At 40.7% G+C, this 17,883-nt stretch overlaps 1 protein-coding gene across 3 annotated transcripts in view; it reads right to left on the bottom strand.

Moving 5' to 3' along the window:
* The window catches only part of LOC110970352 (receptor-type tyrosine-protein phosphatase gamma-like), a 532,505-nt gene that overhangs the window by 494,313 nt on the left and 20,309 nt on the right, over positions 1-17,883 (bottom strand). The window lies entirely within an intron of this gene.

Genomic DNA, 17,883 nt, shown 5'->3' with positions numbered 1-17,883 from the left:
CTAAAGCCATATTGCACATTTAGGTCCACTTCGCACAGCAGTGGCTGTAACTCAACCTTCACATTACACTGCTGATAATGCTTGGTTCTTTTTCATTCTGCTGCTCCTAATGTGGATGATATCTGTGTATGTCTCTGGCTCACGCAGAAATTCATTGTGTCATGTGGTTGAAAACCAATGGATTCAGCGTCTATGATTTTCACCTTCTATTTACATTTTCAGCATCACATGACCTAACTTTTACCTGAAGTAGCCATTTGGTAAATGATACACACTTTTTTTCCCCCACACCAATGGGGTATCCATCGCAGGTGGCTGGAGTCTAGCCCAGCTGACTTAGGGTGAAGGCAGGGGACAACCTAGACAGGTCACCAGTCTATCACAGGGCTACATATAGAGACAAACATTCATGCTAGAATCACAAATTAGCCTTAGCATGTTTTTGGACTGTGGGAGGAAGCTGGACTACCTGGAGAAAACTCATGCATGCACAGAGAGAACATACAAACTCCATGCAGAATAGCTCCTGGGAAGGGTGGGACATGAACCAGGGATCTTCTAGCTGCAACATGAAGGTACTAACCAGAAACCAATGTGCAGACCCCCATGGGTATCAATGACGGAATTTCAACCATTTCAAATTTGATTTCCATTTGGATTGTTTCTAAAGAAACCTGGAAAACAGACACTGACACATCAGTTGACCCAAGTTGTGGATTCAGAGCTGGTTTACACATTCATACATACATACAGAGCCAGTATGGAATTAGATTCACAAACCCCACGTTCAGTGGTCAACATAAATTATGTACAAATATCTTTTTATTATAGGTTTTGATGCTGTGGGACTGATACTAGAATCAATACTCTTATTCCGAGTTCTGATATTTTTAAAGATTTTATCTGTCATTTTATGCTATGATGAAATGAGGCGTGTGTGGTACATGTGTACAGTATGTACAGATACTGTGACCTGATTGTATAGCAGTAGGAACTGATGGGACTCGGAAACACCTCCACAGTTTAATCAATTGCTCCTTGTATCATTCCTGACAAATAAGTTCCGAGAAGTCTACAGCGGTGGATTTGCAGTAGAATCGCAATCATGTGATTATCAGCAGGCAGCTGATGCAGCGTTCACTTGTCATAGTAACAGTTATGCCGTGCCGCAATCTCACAATGATACAAATAAATCTTTAACAAATCCATGGATCCAGACTATAAGCCACATAACTGTCAAAATCTAGCCAGTTGGTCTTTGTGGTATTTCTGACCTTCCCTGAAAATTTCATCCAAATCTGTTAGTCCATTTTTTAATAATGTTGAAAACAGACAAACAGACACACAGACAGACAGACAAACCAATGACAATCATTTCAAAACTCCACTGTGTTCTATGACAGAGTAATAATACAAATTTCTTGAGTGCACCTTGACAGTAATTTATTCCTGTAGGTTCATGGATCAACCAGAAGGCTGCTAAACTCAGTCTGACAGTGAAATACTGCTGCACAGTCAAAGTAAAGTCCTTTCTTAATTTTTTATGACCTCAAAGTCATCAAACATTGTTCAACGGTACAAAACACTTCCCACAAAAACTACAAACTCTGTCTCCTTGCTGCTGTCCAAGCACAATCCTCACTCGAGCTGGATCTGGTTTCCTCCTTGTCTTTTCACTCTTCCAGCCAATGCCTTCTCCTTCTAGCACATCTTTAGTCAGTCAGCTGGCCTCTTTGATGTTATTTTGAGATCAATATGTTTTGGAAGCCAGGAAGACACTCTTATACTACTGCAGGAAGGGGGCAGGGAGGCAGGGAAACATGCCAGATTTTGTCAACTATATGAGGAAGCACTACATCTCTGATACACTGAGAACACTTCAAAACATTTCTTAAATTTCCATTGTGGACAGCAACTATGGAAATACTGTCATGGTGTTAACAAGCAAATCAATGATAGGGTGATTCGTCTATGCACTTTATGCCATATCTACTGGAAATTTAGATTGGTTACACCTGCAGGCACAGAGCAGGAAAATCCATCCATCCATCCATTCTCTATACACCACTTAATCCTCATTAGGGTCGTGGGGGTGCTGGAGCCTATCCCAGCTGACTTGGGCGAAGGCAGGGGACACCCTGGACAGGTCACCAGTCTGTCACAGGGCTACATATACAGACAAACAATCACACTCACATTCACACCCACGGACAATTTAGAGTAATCAATTAAACTCAGCATATTTTTGGACTGTGGGAGGAAGCCGGAGTACCCGGAGAAAACCCACGCATGGAGAACAAGCAAACTCAAAGGCTGGGACACGAACTGGAGATCTTCTTGCTGCAAGGCAAAAGTGCTAACCACTACTCCACTGTGCAGCCCAGAGCAGGAAAATGCATATGATATTTCAACCCAATGAAAGAATAATCATTTATCAACATTAATCTTACTGGTAAGAATAAAATTCTTACCAATAACATCTTTGTCCCCACCTCTATTTTTATTGAAAATAACTCTTATGCCACCTCATTACATTAATATTATGGTTACGATGATCTTCATTTCTTTATGCTCTTTAATTCCACACTTAAATTTGTCTGCTTTGACATATTTCCCAATTGTTATTCTCGCCAATATAATTATTACTTCCCCATTCATGTTTATGTATTTTATCCTGGTATAAAAACCTGTCAATAATGTTTTGTTTTTTGCGCCAACTAAAAAAACAACTAATGAATGAATTTGATTTCAATTCAAAAATAATTTTCATAACTATACCTCGTTGCACAATTAACTAACATCCTTGTAAAGGTCAGGCTGAGCAGTTTCATTTGATGTGTGCTCACTGCATTGAAAACTTTGGGATGTGGAGCACACACGTCAGGTTTTCAGGGTTAAATGCATTAACATGTCCTTTTCCTCCGGCATGTGAAACACTGTGTTAGAGGAACAGTTCAAGGTTTATCAAGCATTTACATAACCTGAAGTGTCAGTGGAGGCAAAAGCACTGCAATGTTAGAACTGTCAGCTGATCAGTGCTTAAGTGTTGGGTGAACTGGGAAGTGTTGTGGCGGAAAACACAGAGTCTATCAGGAGTGTATAAAAACAATAAAGAGTAAAAGGTGACAGTGGCTGAACTGCTGCTTTAAGTGAAAGAGGTGACAGCAGCTAAAATTCTTTAAAATGCCGTAACCATAAAAGTAGCTGGAATTATTTCGGTATTGTAAGCAGCTACTGAAGCTAAACTGTCTAGCTGAGATGAGAAAGACAGAATAAGAGTCAAACCTCCATTGAATAGTTGCAGATGAAATCTGTAAACAATATAAAAAAAACATCTTTATCTATTAATGCCTGCAGGGTAAATGATAAAATATTGCAAATTATTGTGACTAAATTTAACAAAAGCAAACTGATGACTTTTTACAGTGTTATATTACTGTTATTTTCTTTATCTTCTGATTGTTGGTGTTTTTTCAGTTGTGCTATGATGAATCTTCATTTATTTAATTAATCACTTTTTTATTTTTTTATTTCAAAAGAAGAAAACCAGCAAGAATACCATCCACAAGCATCTGCAAAACAAAAACAAGTGGTGGTATCCACATTCACAAGAACAACAACCATATAATAATATCTGTGTGCACACAGACACACACACACACACACAGACAGACAGACAGACAGACAGACAGACAGACAGACACACACACACACACACACACACACACACACACACACACACACACACACACACACACACACACACACACACACACAGACACACACACACACACACACACAGACAGACAGACAGACAGACAGACAGACACAGACACACACACACACACACACAGACACACACACACACACACACACACACACACACACACACACACACACACGCAAATTCATGCTATTACCTCAAGCCAAAGTCACTCAGCCACATTTCAATCTGCATTCATTAGTGTCAAAGCAGTTGAGGGGCTTGCACCCCAATAAATAGCCATTACCAATCCATTTGGAGCAGGTTATCATCAGCTGGCACTGGCCCCAAATCTCATTTCATACTGGCCTTACTCTGCCCTTGCACCAACATTATCTGTTACTGGTAAAAATAAAATCATCTCTTCATGCATACAGCATGCAGCAGGTCTGCCTTCTGCCCCACTGTCACAGTTACTCGGTGTTCCAGTTTTTAGTGTCATTATTGATATTTCACTCATCCATCCCAATTAATTCCTCAAATTCCACATGTCCAGTAGTGTCTTACCAATAACTTAAAATTAACATGTGAATGTTTGCTATTTTAATTACAGTGACTCAAATCCCATATATCCATTACAGAAGCTCAATAGCCATACAAGAATGTCAGTTAGTGCAATTACTGCTGTAAGTACATGGCAACATCAAATAAACTCACGTCTGTTAGTGTCACTGTCCTAACCTTGGGTCTTTTAATTCATAACATTTGAATGGAGTGAGGGATTATGAGGAAATCAGAGGACAGAGCAACAGAGTGGACTTACAACACAGTCAGGTAAATTAATACTTAGACATTGACACAATTTTCAGCATTTCAGCTCTATACGCCACCACAATGGATTTGGAATGAAACAATCAAACAATCAAAGTGCAAACTGTCAGCTCTAATTTGAAGGTATTTAGATCCAAAACAGCTGAACGGTGGAGGAATGGCAACGCATTTTATATGTGCCCTCCACCTTTTTAAGGGACCAAAAATAATTGGACAATTGGCTGCTAAGCTGTTCCATGTCCAAATGTGTGTTATTCCCTCATTATTTCATTTACAAGGAGCAGATGAAAGGTCTAGAGGTCATTTCAAGCATAGTATTTGTGTTTGGAATCTGGTAAGGTCAACTCTCAATATGAAGTCAAAAGAGCTGTCACTGGCAAGCCATCAATGGGCTGAAAAATCAAAACAAACCCATCAGCAAAAGCATTAGGTTTAGCTAAATCAATTGTTTGGTACATTCTTACAAAGAAAGAGCGCACTGGTGAGCTCAGCAATGCCAAAAGACCTGGAAGACCACAGAAAACAAGTGTAGTGGATGACAGAAGAATCCTTTCCCTGCTTAAGAAAAACTCCTTCACAACAGTTGGCCTGATCAAGAACACTCTCCAGGATGTAGGCGTATCTGTGTCAAAGTCAACAATTAAGAGAGGACATCACCAGAGTAAATACAGACGGTTCACCACAAAGTGTAAGCCATTGTTGAGCATTAAAAACAGAGTTAGGGTTTGTCAAAAAACATGTAAAAGAGCCTGTGCTGTTCTGACACAACATCTTATGAACAGATGAGACAAAGATCAACTTACACCAAAATGATGAGAAGAGAAGAGTGTGGAGAAGGGAAAGAATTGCTCAAGATCAAAAGCATACCAGCTCTTCAGTGAAGCATGGTGGTGGTAGCGGAATATGAGCATGTATGGCTGGCAATGGAACTGGTTCTCTCATATTTATTACTCAACCATGTTTCTTGGTGGAGTTATGTGATGATCGGCATTAGTTTGTCTGTCTGTCTGTTTGTCGGTCTTTTTGTGCGCAACATTACCCAAAAACGGACTAATGGATATGGATGAAATTTTCAAGGAAGGTCAGAAATGACACAAGGACCAAGTGATTAGAATTTGGTAGTGATGTGACTGGATTTGCTAAAGATTTATGTATCATTGCAAGATAGCAGCGCAACGTCATTGTAACTATGACAGCAAGTGAACACTACGTTAGCTGCTTGCTGACGATCATATGATTGCGATCCTACTATAAAATGGTCCACCGCTGTGTACTTATCGGGACTTATCGGAAATGATACAAGGAAAAACTGATTAAATTGTGGGACTGTTTCCATGTCCCACGGATTCCTGCCGCCCACTACATATTTAGGTATTTGGTATCTGTACATAAGGTACACATACATAACACAACACCTGTAGTCAGTGCAAGGTCATATTTTCATTAAAGATTTCATCCGTCAGAAATGATACGACTGAGCAGCCTTGGCAAAGTACTGTGCTCTCCGAATGCTTTTCTTGTTGATGATGTGATTGTTGACAAAAGCAGCAGGATGAATTCTGAAGTGTTTAGAGCAATATTATCTGCTCGTATTCTGCCAAATGGTTCAGAACTCATCGGACAACACTTCACGATTTAGATGGTAAATGACCCAAAGCATACTATCAAAACAATCAAAGCGTTTTTTAAGGCAAAGAAGTGCAATGTTCTGCAATGGCCAAGTCAATCACCTGACTTGAATCCAGTTGAGCATGCATTTCACTGCTGAAGACAAAATTGAAGGGAAAATGCCCCAAGAATAAGCAAGAAGTGAAGACAGTTGCGGTAGAGACCTAGCAGAGTATCACCAGGGACCAAAACCCAGCATCTGGTGATGTGTATAGGTTCCAGACTTCAAGCTGTCATTGACTGCAAAGGATTTGCAACCAAAATATAAAATAAACAATTTTGATGATGTAATTCCAAAACCATTCCCCTGATTTGGATGTAAATACCCTCAAATTGAAGCTGTAAATCTGCACTTCAAGCACATCTTGATTGCTTCATATAAAATCCATTCTATGAAAAGTGCTCTATAAATAAAGTTTGATTGATTGTGGTGGTATACAGCGCCCAAATGCTGAAAACTGTGTCAATGACTTGACTGTATATTGGAACATCATAATCAGTATGAGAATGTCATCAATACAACATGGAAACCATGCACAATATTGCACCCTGTAAACAAAGTACACTCCTGTCTGTACTCTTTTTAGCTTTTTTACAGTTTGGCTATATAGGTGTTTCTGCTACATCTGGTAGCTAAAGTTCACTTTGGACAATGCGTCCATCCACACAACACAAGAGGCGGAAGCAGTCAAATTCAGGTTTGAACTGTTGCTCCATGAACCTTACCAACCCAACCTGCACCATCTGACTATTATCTATTTTTTTTCAAATTCACACTTGCACAGTCACCTTTTTCAAAATGATAATAAAGGCATCCATGTTGTTGAGGAGTATCTGGAGGTTCAAGATGTGACTTTCTGTGAAAGGACAGCAAAGCCTGTACATCAGTGGACCAAGTGCATTGAAGTTAAAGTATGCTGAAAAATAAAGCAAGGACAACCTTTTCCTGTGATGTCTTCTGATGCGGGTGAGAACTCTATGAAGCCCTGTATAATAAAGGGAATACCAAACTGACCATTTTACTGTTGCATATAACATTAAGATTCAATGTGATATCCTTTATCCAGACAGAATATGTCCCCCAAAACATATTTTTCTAACATGAATAGCTGCACAAGCAGCAATGTGTCTTCCTCACTCTCTCCCATCCATCTCTCTGCCCCTCTGTCTGTCTCTGCTACTCTGTAAGCAGAGCTCAGACTCACTGCTTGCCAGTTGCATAATAAATACTGCCTGCTTGGTCCACATGGAAGCACAAGCCTCTGCATTAGCATTCCCCACACATGCACACAAACACTCACATACATAAGTATGGCTGACAGCACCACCAGACTTGTCAACCTAAACACACTCTCAACCTTTATATTGAGAGCCAGCTACTAACAACTTGATGCTCCTTACCTCATTTGTAGATTCTCCATTGACTGCTCTATCGTACACAAGCTGTACAAACAGCGGCTCTGTTGGCTAAGTTAAAATTATTTTAATTAAAATATCAGTGCAAGAAATATATGTTACACTATAACATTAGGACAGTAAATGTATGCATAATATATAATACAAAAAATGCATATTATTTAATTAGCTGGTTAATTGCTCTTTTTTCTTTCCTCTTTTTTTGTTTGTCCATAGGTTCTCAGCATAACACATCATTTTGACAGATTATAAATAGATGGATTAAGGTGTCACTATTCCAGGAATATAACAAATATGTTGGCACATTCAGAGCCTTTCTACACCAGCTGTAGTGGCCAAAAAAGGGTGGAAACATCCTACTCTACCTCAGCTACGATAGGATGATGTAAAGTGTGGTCTACCAGAACATGACATTCTTGCTGTGGAGTTACTTTCAAGTTAACTTCATCTATGAACTAGCAATAAAGCTAAAAACACTGTGTGAAAGATAACTTATTTCCACCCATTCTGCCCCATGATTGTGATGTCTACCTCTGAGTCTTGGTGAAATTTATACACAATGTAGGATCAATAAATTCTGACCTTCATGTTTCTGCTACTGGTGCTTCAAAATATAAGAAGAAAGTTGTGTTGCACATTCTATTTAATCATAATAAGTTATGTGTATATTATTATATTATTGCTTTCCAAACCCAAAACAAAGCATCTTATAGTGGAACAGCTCTCTGTCATCACCTGCAGCTCCAGGCAGCACATACAGGTGGCGATAGATATGACAAGTAAACATTTAAAAGTATGATAATACGTCACTACAGTTTGTTGCCACAAGAGTAACAAGTCGTTTGCACATAAGAGCAGAAACATAGACCATCTGTCAAAATATTCAGCAGAAATTCATCAGACACAGACGGAAGAAACCACATTTTGACCGCTGAGTTCGTAAATCATTCTTTGCTCACCAGGTATGTTGTGTTTGCTAGATGCCCACACATGAAGTTAAATATGCAGACAGGGGATTTCATTTAAAGTAAGCATTATCCAGCAATTTCTGGAACTGAAAATAAAGAATTTTTAATTTGTTTATTGTTTCTCTTGAAAAATAAAACAAATAAATAAAATCAATCAAAGAGTACCAATAAGAGTACCATTAAAGTACTGGACTGATGAGTAGTATCAGTATGAGTAGCAGAACTTTTAACAGCTTAGCGATACACATCCCTACTTTTACCTTTACAAATATATGAGTAGTGCTGAATAAATTAAGCTAATTTTCAGATAATTTCAGTGCTAGACCCAAAAGAACAACCACACAGCTACTGTCTATCTTTGCACTGTCCACCCTCTTTCAATCCTCCTTAAATCTGAGACGGATTTGTAGAGATGGAGAAGGAGAGGAGGGGCAATGTTGGTTAACATTGTTGAGGCCTAATTAGAAAGATTAGAAGTGGAGGGAGTGACTCACACTACAATAGCAGCTTTGACCTAACTGCTAATGTTCTCCACCCAGCCTATTTACTCCAGTTCACATCCATTATCTTCAGCCTCTTTGTGTTTGCTCCCCCTCTTACCCGTCACTTACTGCTGAATGACATCCTTTGTTTATTTCTTCTTTCCTTTTTCCCTTAAAATCAAAGCACAGGGAAGGCAATCAATAAAGATGTTATATAAAAGCTTACAAAAGATTGTGCAGATCTTTTACTCCTCCTTGCATATCTTTTATACTTGTTCAAGGGCAAAGTAAACCAAAGAGGTTTAATGATATGAACATAAAGTGTGTCTTCAGCTAAGTGACGGCACTTAGCATAAACTCATTAATAATTAAACGTACATTTGAGTGACAAACTATACAGATTTACCAACCTGATAGCTTGAGCCACTTGTGAACTATAGCTGGGGATTCAATTAATATGTACATACTGTTACACACATGTAACATATGTAAAACCTTTTCATACCCTTATCAAATGAGTCAGATTTAACTTTGCACAATTGCATTTACAAGTACACTTGCTAGCAAGGACCACACCACCAAAGAGATGGGCACAACAGTTTTTTTTAAAAAATTCTGAATAAGTGGGATGTTGATTAGAGTCACAGTAAACAGCTGCAGTGATGGGGAGGCTCTGTTGATAATCAGCAGCCCCTGGACTGGCATATCCCCAAAGAAGCCCTCCAAAGAACGGAGAGAAGACTGAGCAATGTACAGATCTTAAGTCTTGGAGCAGATACAAATTTTGAATGTGAGGACCAATGATCAATTGCTTTACCCTGGGTGTGAATTACTTTGGCTGTAGGCTGTCAACGTGATTCAACATCCTGAGGCACTTGTAACAATATCAGGACACTTCAATCATGTCAGCCTCTCCTCTCCCCTGACTGGATTTACACAGTTTGTTTGCCCTACCAGAGAAAATAAAACCCCAGGCCTGCTGTATGCCACTGTCAAAGAAGCTCACGGAGCTCCTGCCTTACCACCACTGGGCAGGTCAGATCATAACTTGGTTTATCTGCAGACCTGTTACAAACCTTGTGTGCTGAGACAGCCTGCAACTAAAGTACAAATCAGAAGATGGATTCCTCAAGCTAGTGAAGCTCTAAGGGACTGCTTTGAATCAACAGACTGGAATGTGCTTCTGGAAACATTTGAGGACAGTATGAGCATTGACAGACAGGTTGATTGTTTTAATGAATACATCAACTTCTGTAGAGACACAGTCATACCTGCAAAGACTGTTCGCTATTTCCCCAAAAACAAACCAGAGATCACAAGCGACATAAAGGCAATCCTCAACCAGAAAAAACAAGCTTTTAGAGATGGTGACAAAGAACGACTCAAAGAACTGCAACGTGAATTGAAGAGGAGACTGAAGGTGGCAAAGATGGAATACAAAAAAATATTCAACACAGTAACATCCATGATGTGGGGAGGGTTATTACTACCATCTCTGGACACAACAGTAAAAAGAAAAGGAAGCCAATAGTGGGTGATGTAGAAAGAGCTGATGAACTCAATCTGTTCTTGACACAACAGATTTGACACTGTGGACACACCTACTTCCACTGCTGCTCCTCCTTCTCCTCAACATATGGAAATCCCCACTATCGCTCCTTCTCCTCCGTCTCCTACACACGTCTTCACACCTACAGCTACTTCCGTTCTAGCACCTGTATCCTTCTCTGTCACAGAGACAGGGGTGATGTTGGAGCTTCAAAGACTTTGCTCTGGGAAGGCAGCTGGCCCAGATGGTGTGTGTCCACGGCTGCAAATTATTGGCCTGCAGTCAGCAAAGGAAATAACTAAGGACATTTCTGAAACTACTAAAATCAGGAGAAGAACCGTCCAATGCATTATTAAAACATGGAAGGATAGTGGTAAACCATCGTCTTTGAGGAACAAATGTGGTTGGTCACGTGGTCTGATGAGTCTAGATATACCCTGTTCCAAAGGGATGGTCCCATCACAGCAAGAAGAGAGGCAGATGAAGTGATGCGCTCACCTCATTTCGTTCCCCACAAGTTTAAACAGTGTTTTCTTGGCCATGTTGTTGTTACTGAAAAAAGTAAAAGTGAAAATGTTTCTTTAGGGTTAGACATTGTTTTGGTCTGGTTTAGGGTTAGGGTTAGGGTTAGATATGAATGGGAGTAAATGGTATGTCCCCACAATGATAGAAAAACACAGTGTGTGTGTGTGTGTGTGTGTGTGTGTGTGTGTGTGTGTGTGTGTGTGTGTGTGTGTGTGTGTGTGTGTATCAGAATTGTTATTCTATGGTATCCACTGAGTAAAACATGCAATGCATCGTCTGTCCCGGCCTACTGGAATGCTGAAACATGCTGGGATCAAAGTCTGACACATATCATAATGGACAAATTGTGTATCACTTCCTAAAGTGATGTTAGATTCAATATATGACTCAGGCAGCATTACCAAAAAGGATGTAAGAAAACCCCATGCGATTGAAACAATGTGCCTTCCCTGCCCTAAAGAGTTAGATTTTCACCTCCTGAAAGTTGAAACATAATGAGGAGGACTGATAGCTTGTGGCAAGGACAGGGAAATGTGTGACTGTGAAGAGTCTGTAAGCAATTCAAAATATATGTGACGGCATGTGCTAATTTTGGCTAATAAGCCTGGGAGTGATGTTGTTGGCTAAAGCGTGGCTCGCAGGATTAATAGCAACTAGATTTTGATTTTGGTCAGTTGCCTGGCACCTGTTAACATCATTTCACAGCAGTGGTCTCTTTAGTGACACTGCCTGACAGGGTTATTTTCAATGCTTAAAGCCCAAAACACGAATGTCAGCATGAAAAAAAATACACAGCACCACAAGACACAAACCTACAAACACTGCATGAAAGGGGGGATTTTCGACAGTTAATGGCACTGAAAATTTCCATGGAATTTCAAATTAACGGCAATAAACAGCAGTTTTGAGGAAGCACAAAAAACTACTGAGAATTGTCAGGAATTGAGATGGACGGCTGATCTCCAAGGGGGGAACTTTCCAGTTTCACTGAAAATGCTGTGAGCTTTACAAATTCAAATCAGACTGATGGGTGTGTGTCTGTGGTGGGAGGGTTGGTGGGTGTGGAGGGTGTAAGGTAGGGGGTTGGGGGTGGGGTTGACTTTTCACACTTGAACTGGTTTTTAGAGAAAAAGGACCCTGCACAAACAAAACTCCTGGTCTGGAGTCTGGAATAAAGCTGAATTGAATTGAATTGAAAACTATACAGTATATACTTTATTTGAATCAGGGTTCATACAGCTTTTATAAAAGTAAAATCAAAAGCACTTAACACTGTCAAAATCCTACATCTCAAACTCCGTGCAGAGCAGCATGACTACAGTCACCTTTTCTCTTGTGTTGCTTAACTGTACAGTGGATGTGTTTACCACACATCTGCCAGCAATGCCCTCAATAGGTATTTGAACATTAAAATTTTGATAACTTAAGTGGGATTTTATTAACTCAATCATGGAATAGCCTTCACAATAGTAACAAAGTCTCTGTATTTGACTGGAAAGGCTTTAGCCTTTAGGAAGTTTTCATAGCTATAAAGACTTCCATTATCATCAAATAAGGATGTCACAAAGATTATGTCCCTCCCAATCCAGTTCTCATTATATACACTTTTGTTTTTAATAGTAATTTGCCCATTGTGCCAAAGTATTTCTTTATGTGGAGAAAAGTTGTGAACATAACACAATTTCCAAGAAAGTAATGCCTGCTGATAATACTTTGAGAGTTTCAGTGGCAATTTAGAAACTAAGAAGTTGCAGCTCATTAGAAATTTTAAGCCTCCTACTTTTTTAAATACATTGTCTGGAATAAAATTCCAGAGTGATTATGGTAGCTCCAAACATTCTTTAAGCCATGTAAATTTGAAGGTAGAATTTAAGTGAAAAAAACTTTTAAATTTCTAAACCTCCTTCTGCTGCCTGGAGAAGTCTTTTTTTGTTGTTGTTGTTTTTGACTGTGGCCACACAAAGCAGGCCTGGAGAAGTCTGCTACTTTCAGAAATGCTGTGTCACTGACGTCATCACGTTAGAGTTGCTCATCCAATCACACGTGTCGTCTCGCAAGAACCGCGTGATAAACGAACGGACAAAGAAGTGGTCTTTGTTACGAGAGTTTCTACAATGGCGGCCCGGTATCGCCAGTCTCACTACAGGCTCCTCGTATGGAACAGCCTGGACATGACCGATTGGTTTCAGTCAGACCCGCGATAGACACTGAGAAGAAACTGTTGAGCGTTACCAGCGAGCTGTCTGCCAGAGAGCACCGCTGGAGGAGAAGATGGAGGAGAAGCTGGAGGAGAAGCTGGAGCGGTGTCTGAGCTGCAGGAGAGGATGTCCGCCACGGAAGCCCAAATAAACACTTTCTCGTTTCACGTTCAATAAAGCGCTTGTTTTTCAACATGTCTCAAAATGTCATTTTTTAGCCCATTGGTTAACAACGACAAGTATGCAGGTTAACTAAGTAGACACTTTACATGACCCATATTTATTAATGCCTTATTAAAATATTAATAATAATAAGCATTATTATTATTGTGTGTGAGGGGGGATGAGGAGGTGGGGGAATGGGGGGGGGGATTTCATGGCCCAGGGGTTGACCAATAGCAACAGATCTTTCAACCAATCATGACATAGTTTTTTTCTGTTGCCATGTCTTGTTTCATCCAACCCGAGTCACGCCAGACAGGAAGGCTGGATGCTAATTAGTTTTCACACCTCTGCCATGCCCTAGGTGCAAAGTATCACTCCCCCCCTTGCTCCCAGGTGTGACGTCACTCCCCCCCTTTCCCCACACACCCACCCCCCACCCCACAAATCCATTCCGTTTTAGGGCGTTCTCAGCCCGTTCTGAGTGGTTGTTCACACCCTGAGAACAGCCAAGAACTGTGGAGAACTAGGTAGGTTTTCCGGAATTCACAGGGTTGATAATCTGGCTTTTCAAAGCAGTGAAAGAGAGTGAGAAGGACAAAACTAAAGGGCAAATTATGCCAGTGAAAGATGAATGGAAACATATTCAGAATAATGATTATAGGGCTTAGTGTTGTTTGGATGGTTTGAGCGTAAGGATAGATGAAAACACTAGTGTTAAGTTTGTTTCACCATAAAAAGTAAAGGTGTAGTGTAGTGCAACCATAATCACTCTTCGTGATTGGCTTTGGTCAGTGTCCAAGGAGGATATTTATCACACAGAATTTGTTGTTGTTGTTTTAACTTGTCGTCATAGTTACAGTGACGCCTTGCTGCTATCTCGCAATGATACAGAAATCTTTAACAAATCTGTGGATCCAGACTATAAGCTGCATTGCTTCCGAAATCTAGTCACTTGGTCCACGTGTTATTTCTGACCTTCCCTGAAAATTTCATCCAAATCTGTTAGTCCATTTTTGAGAATGTTGTGAACAGACAGACAGACGGACGGACAAACGCCGATCATCACATAACTCCACTGCTTTCTTTGGCGGAGTAACTACAACAATGTACAGCCTAAAAGCATCACAATACAATACAATAACTTTATTAATCCTCGAAGGGAAATTCAATAGTCTGGGTCCTCATCTGTTTACTTTAGAATTAAATAGTCTGATTGCTGGTGGTAAGAAAGATTTTCTGAATCTTTCTGTCCTGCAGCACAGGGATAGGAGCCATCTACCACTCATGTTTCGTTGTCCATTGAGGCAGATATGAAGTGGATGATCAATGTTTTGTCAGAAGTGCCCATCTCTCCACCTCATCCTCCAATGTGTTCAATTTCATTCCAACCACAGAGCCAGCTTTTTTAATCAGTTTGTTCAGACGCCTTGCATCCTTGTTTTTCCTACTGCCTCCCCAGCAGACTGCAGCATAAAACAGGATACTGTTAAAACATCTGCAACATCTTACTGCAGATGTCTAATGATCGAAGTCTTCTGAGGCAAAACAATTGGCTCTGGCCCTTTTTGTTGATGAAGTCTACATGTTTCGACCAGTCCAAATTTTTATCAAGGTGGACACCTAAATATTTATACGATGTCACCACTTCGATGTCCACACCACAAGTGTTCCCAAAAGGGGGTTTGGATCTGTGGAAATCTATGATCATTTCTTTTGTCTTTGAGGCGTTGAGTAGCAGGCAGTTTTTGTGACTCCAGTCACTGAAGGCACTTATCAGATCTCTGTATTCAGCTTCATGTCCATTTCTGATACATGCAACAATAGCAGTGTCATCAGAGTATTTCTGAATGTGGCAGGGCTCAGTGCTGTATTTGAAGTTAGATGTGTGAACAGGAATGGAGCCAGGACTGTTTCTTGTGGCGCTCCAGTACTGTTCAGTAATGTCCCAGAAACACAGTTCCCCAGCCTGACAAACTGCGGCCTTCCTGTCAGGTAATCTATGATCCATGAAACACTGGAATAAATGGTAAATGGTTGTATTTACATAGCACTTTTATCCAAAGCGCTTTACATGATACATCACATTCACCCATTCACACATACATTCACACACTGATGCCGGGAGCTGCCATGCAAGGTGCTAACCACGACCCATCAGGAGCAATTAGGGGTTAGGTGTCTTGCTCAGGGACACCTTGAAATGAGCATGACGGGCCGGGGGATCGAACCGCAACCCTCCGGTTGCGAGACGGCCACTCTACCCACTGGAAGGATCCACTCCCATCTCTGTGAGCTTGTCTTTGAGGATGGTGGGTTGGATGGAGTTGAATGCATTTGAAAAATCAAAGAACATGATTCTCACATAAACTCCAGGTTCCTCCAGATGAGACAGGGCACAGTGAAGCATCAAGAGGATGGCATCATCCACTCCAATGTGTTCTTTGTAAGCAAACTGCAGGGAATCCAGTTTGTCTTTGACCTCAAGCCTCAGTAGGTGTAGAATCAGTCGCTCCAGAGATTTCATGATATGTGAGGTCAGGGCAATAGTTCTGGAGTCATTTAGTTCAGCCGGACATTTGATTTCTTGTACCGGTACAATACAGGATGTTCTCCATAGAGCAGGCACCCTCCCCAGCTGTAGACTCAGGTTGAAGATCCTGTGGAGAGGTTGACACAGTTGTGCAGCACTGTCTTTAAGCAGCCTTGGACACACACCATCTGGGCCACCTGCCTTCCCAGAGCAAAGTCTTTGAAGCTCCAACATTACCCCTGTCTCTGTGACAGAAAAGGATACAAGTTCTAGAAGGGAAGAGGCTGCAGCTGTGGAGACATTTGTAGGAGATGGAGAAGGAGAAGAAGGAGCAATAGTGGGGATTTCCATATGTTGAGGAGAAAAAGGAGGAGCAGCAGTGGAAGTAGGTGTGTCCACAGTGTCAAATCTGTTGTGTCAAGAACAGATTGAGTTCATCAGCTCTTTCTACATCACCCACTACTGGCTTCCTTTTCTTTTTACTGTTGTGTCCAGAGATGGTAGTGATAACCCTCCACACAACAACATCACAGATGTTGCTGTGTTGAAAATTCTTTTTGTATTCCATCTTTGCCACCTTCAGTCTCCTCTTCAACTTATGTTGCACTTCTTTGAGCCATTGTTTGTCACTGTCTCTTACAGTTTTTTATTTCTGGTTGAGGATTGCCTTTATGTCGCTTGTGATCCCTGGTTTGTTTTTGGGGAAAAAGAAAACAGTCTTTGCAAGTATGACTGTGTCTCTGCAGAAGCTGATATACTCATCATTATTGAATTTCCCTTCAGGGATGAATAAAGTGATTCTATTCTATTAAAACAATCAACCTGTCTGTCAGTGTTCATACTGTCCTCAAATGTTTCCAGAAGCACATTCAGTCTGTTGATTCAAAGCAGTTCCTTAGAGCTTTACTAGCTTGAGGAGTCCATCTTCTGATTTGGACTTTAGTTGCAGGCTGTCTCAGCACACAAGGTTTGTAACAGGTCTGCAGATAAAGTAAGTTATGATCTGACCTGCCCAGTGGTGGTAAGGCAGTGGCTCTGTAAGCTTCTTTAACATTGGCATACAGCAGGTCTGGGGTTTTATTTTCTCTGATAGGTCAGTTTATAGGGCAAATTATATAAATCTAGTCAGGTGAGAAGAGCGGCTGACATGATTAAAGTCTCCTGATATTATTACAAGTGCCTCAGGATGTTGAGTCTGTATCCTAGCAACAGTATCGTGCAAAACATCACATGGAATCAAGTCAGTTGACTTGGGTGGAATATATCCAAGTGTTGTTATGATGTGACTGAACTCCCTTACAGCATAGTATGGCCAAAGGGCAACTGCCAACAGTTCAAGCTTTGGACAACACAATTTCTCCTCAACAGTTATGAGTGAGGGGTTACTCCATCTCTGGTTAACAAATAAAGCCAGACCCCCTCCTTTCTTCTTGCCACTAGCTTTAGCATCTCTGTCTGACCTTATAAGAGTGAAGCCAGGTAGATCCACAGTTGAGTCTGAGTTGTTCTGATTCAACCAGGTTTCAGTAAAACACAGGAGACTGCATTCACGGTAATTTTTGTCAGTCTTCATCAATGTCTCCAGCACAACACTTCTGTTTGGCAGAGAGTTGACATTTACCATGATGACTGACGGAAGAAAGGGCTTGTATCTCCATTTCCTAGCCTTCACCTTTGCACCAGCACAGCAACCACGAAAGCCTCTAAACACTTCCTATAGCTTCCAATGAGGGTTTGGATTCTGTCTGAAGGTATTTTTGCCCATTCGTCTTTACAAAACATCTCCAGTTCAGTCAGGTTTGATGATTTCCAAGCATGGACAGCCCGCTTTAAATCACACCACAGACT

This window comes from Acanthochromis polyacanthus, chromosome 5 (genome assembly GCF_021347895.1).
Source record: "Acanthochromis polyacanthus isolate Apoly-LR-REF ecotype Palm Island chromosome 5, KAUST_Apoly_ChrSc, whole genome shotgun sequence".
NCBI classification, from domain to species: domain Eukaryota; kingdom Metazoa; phylum Chordata; class Actinopteri; family Pomacentridae; genus Acanthochromis; species Acanthochromis polyacanthus.
The sequence above is the reverse complement of the archived record's forward strand: the minus strand, read 5'-3'. Positions and strand labels throughout refer to the sequence as shown.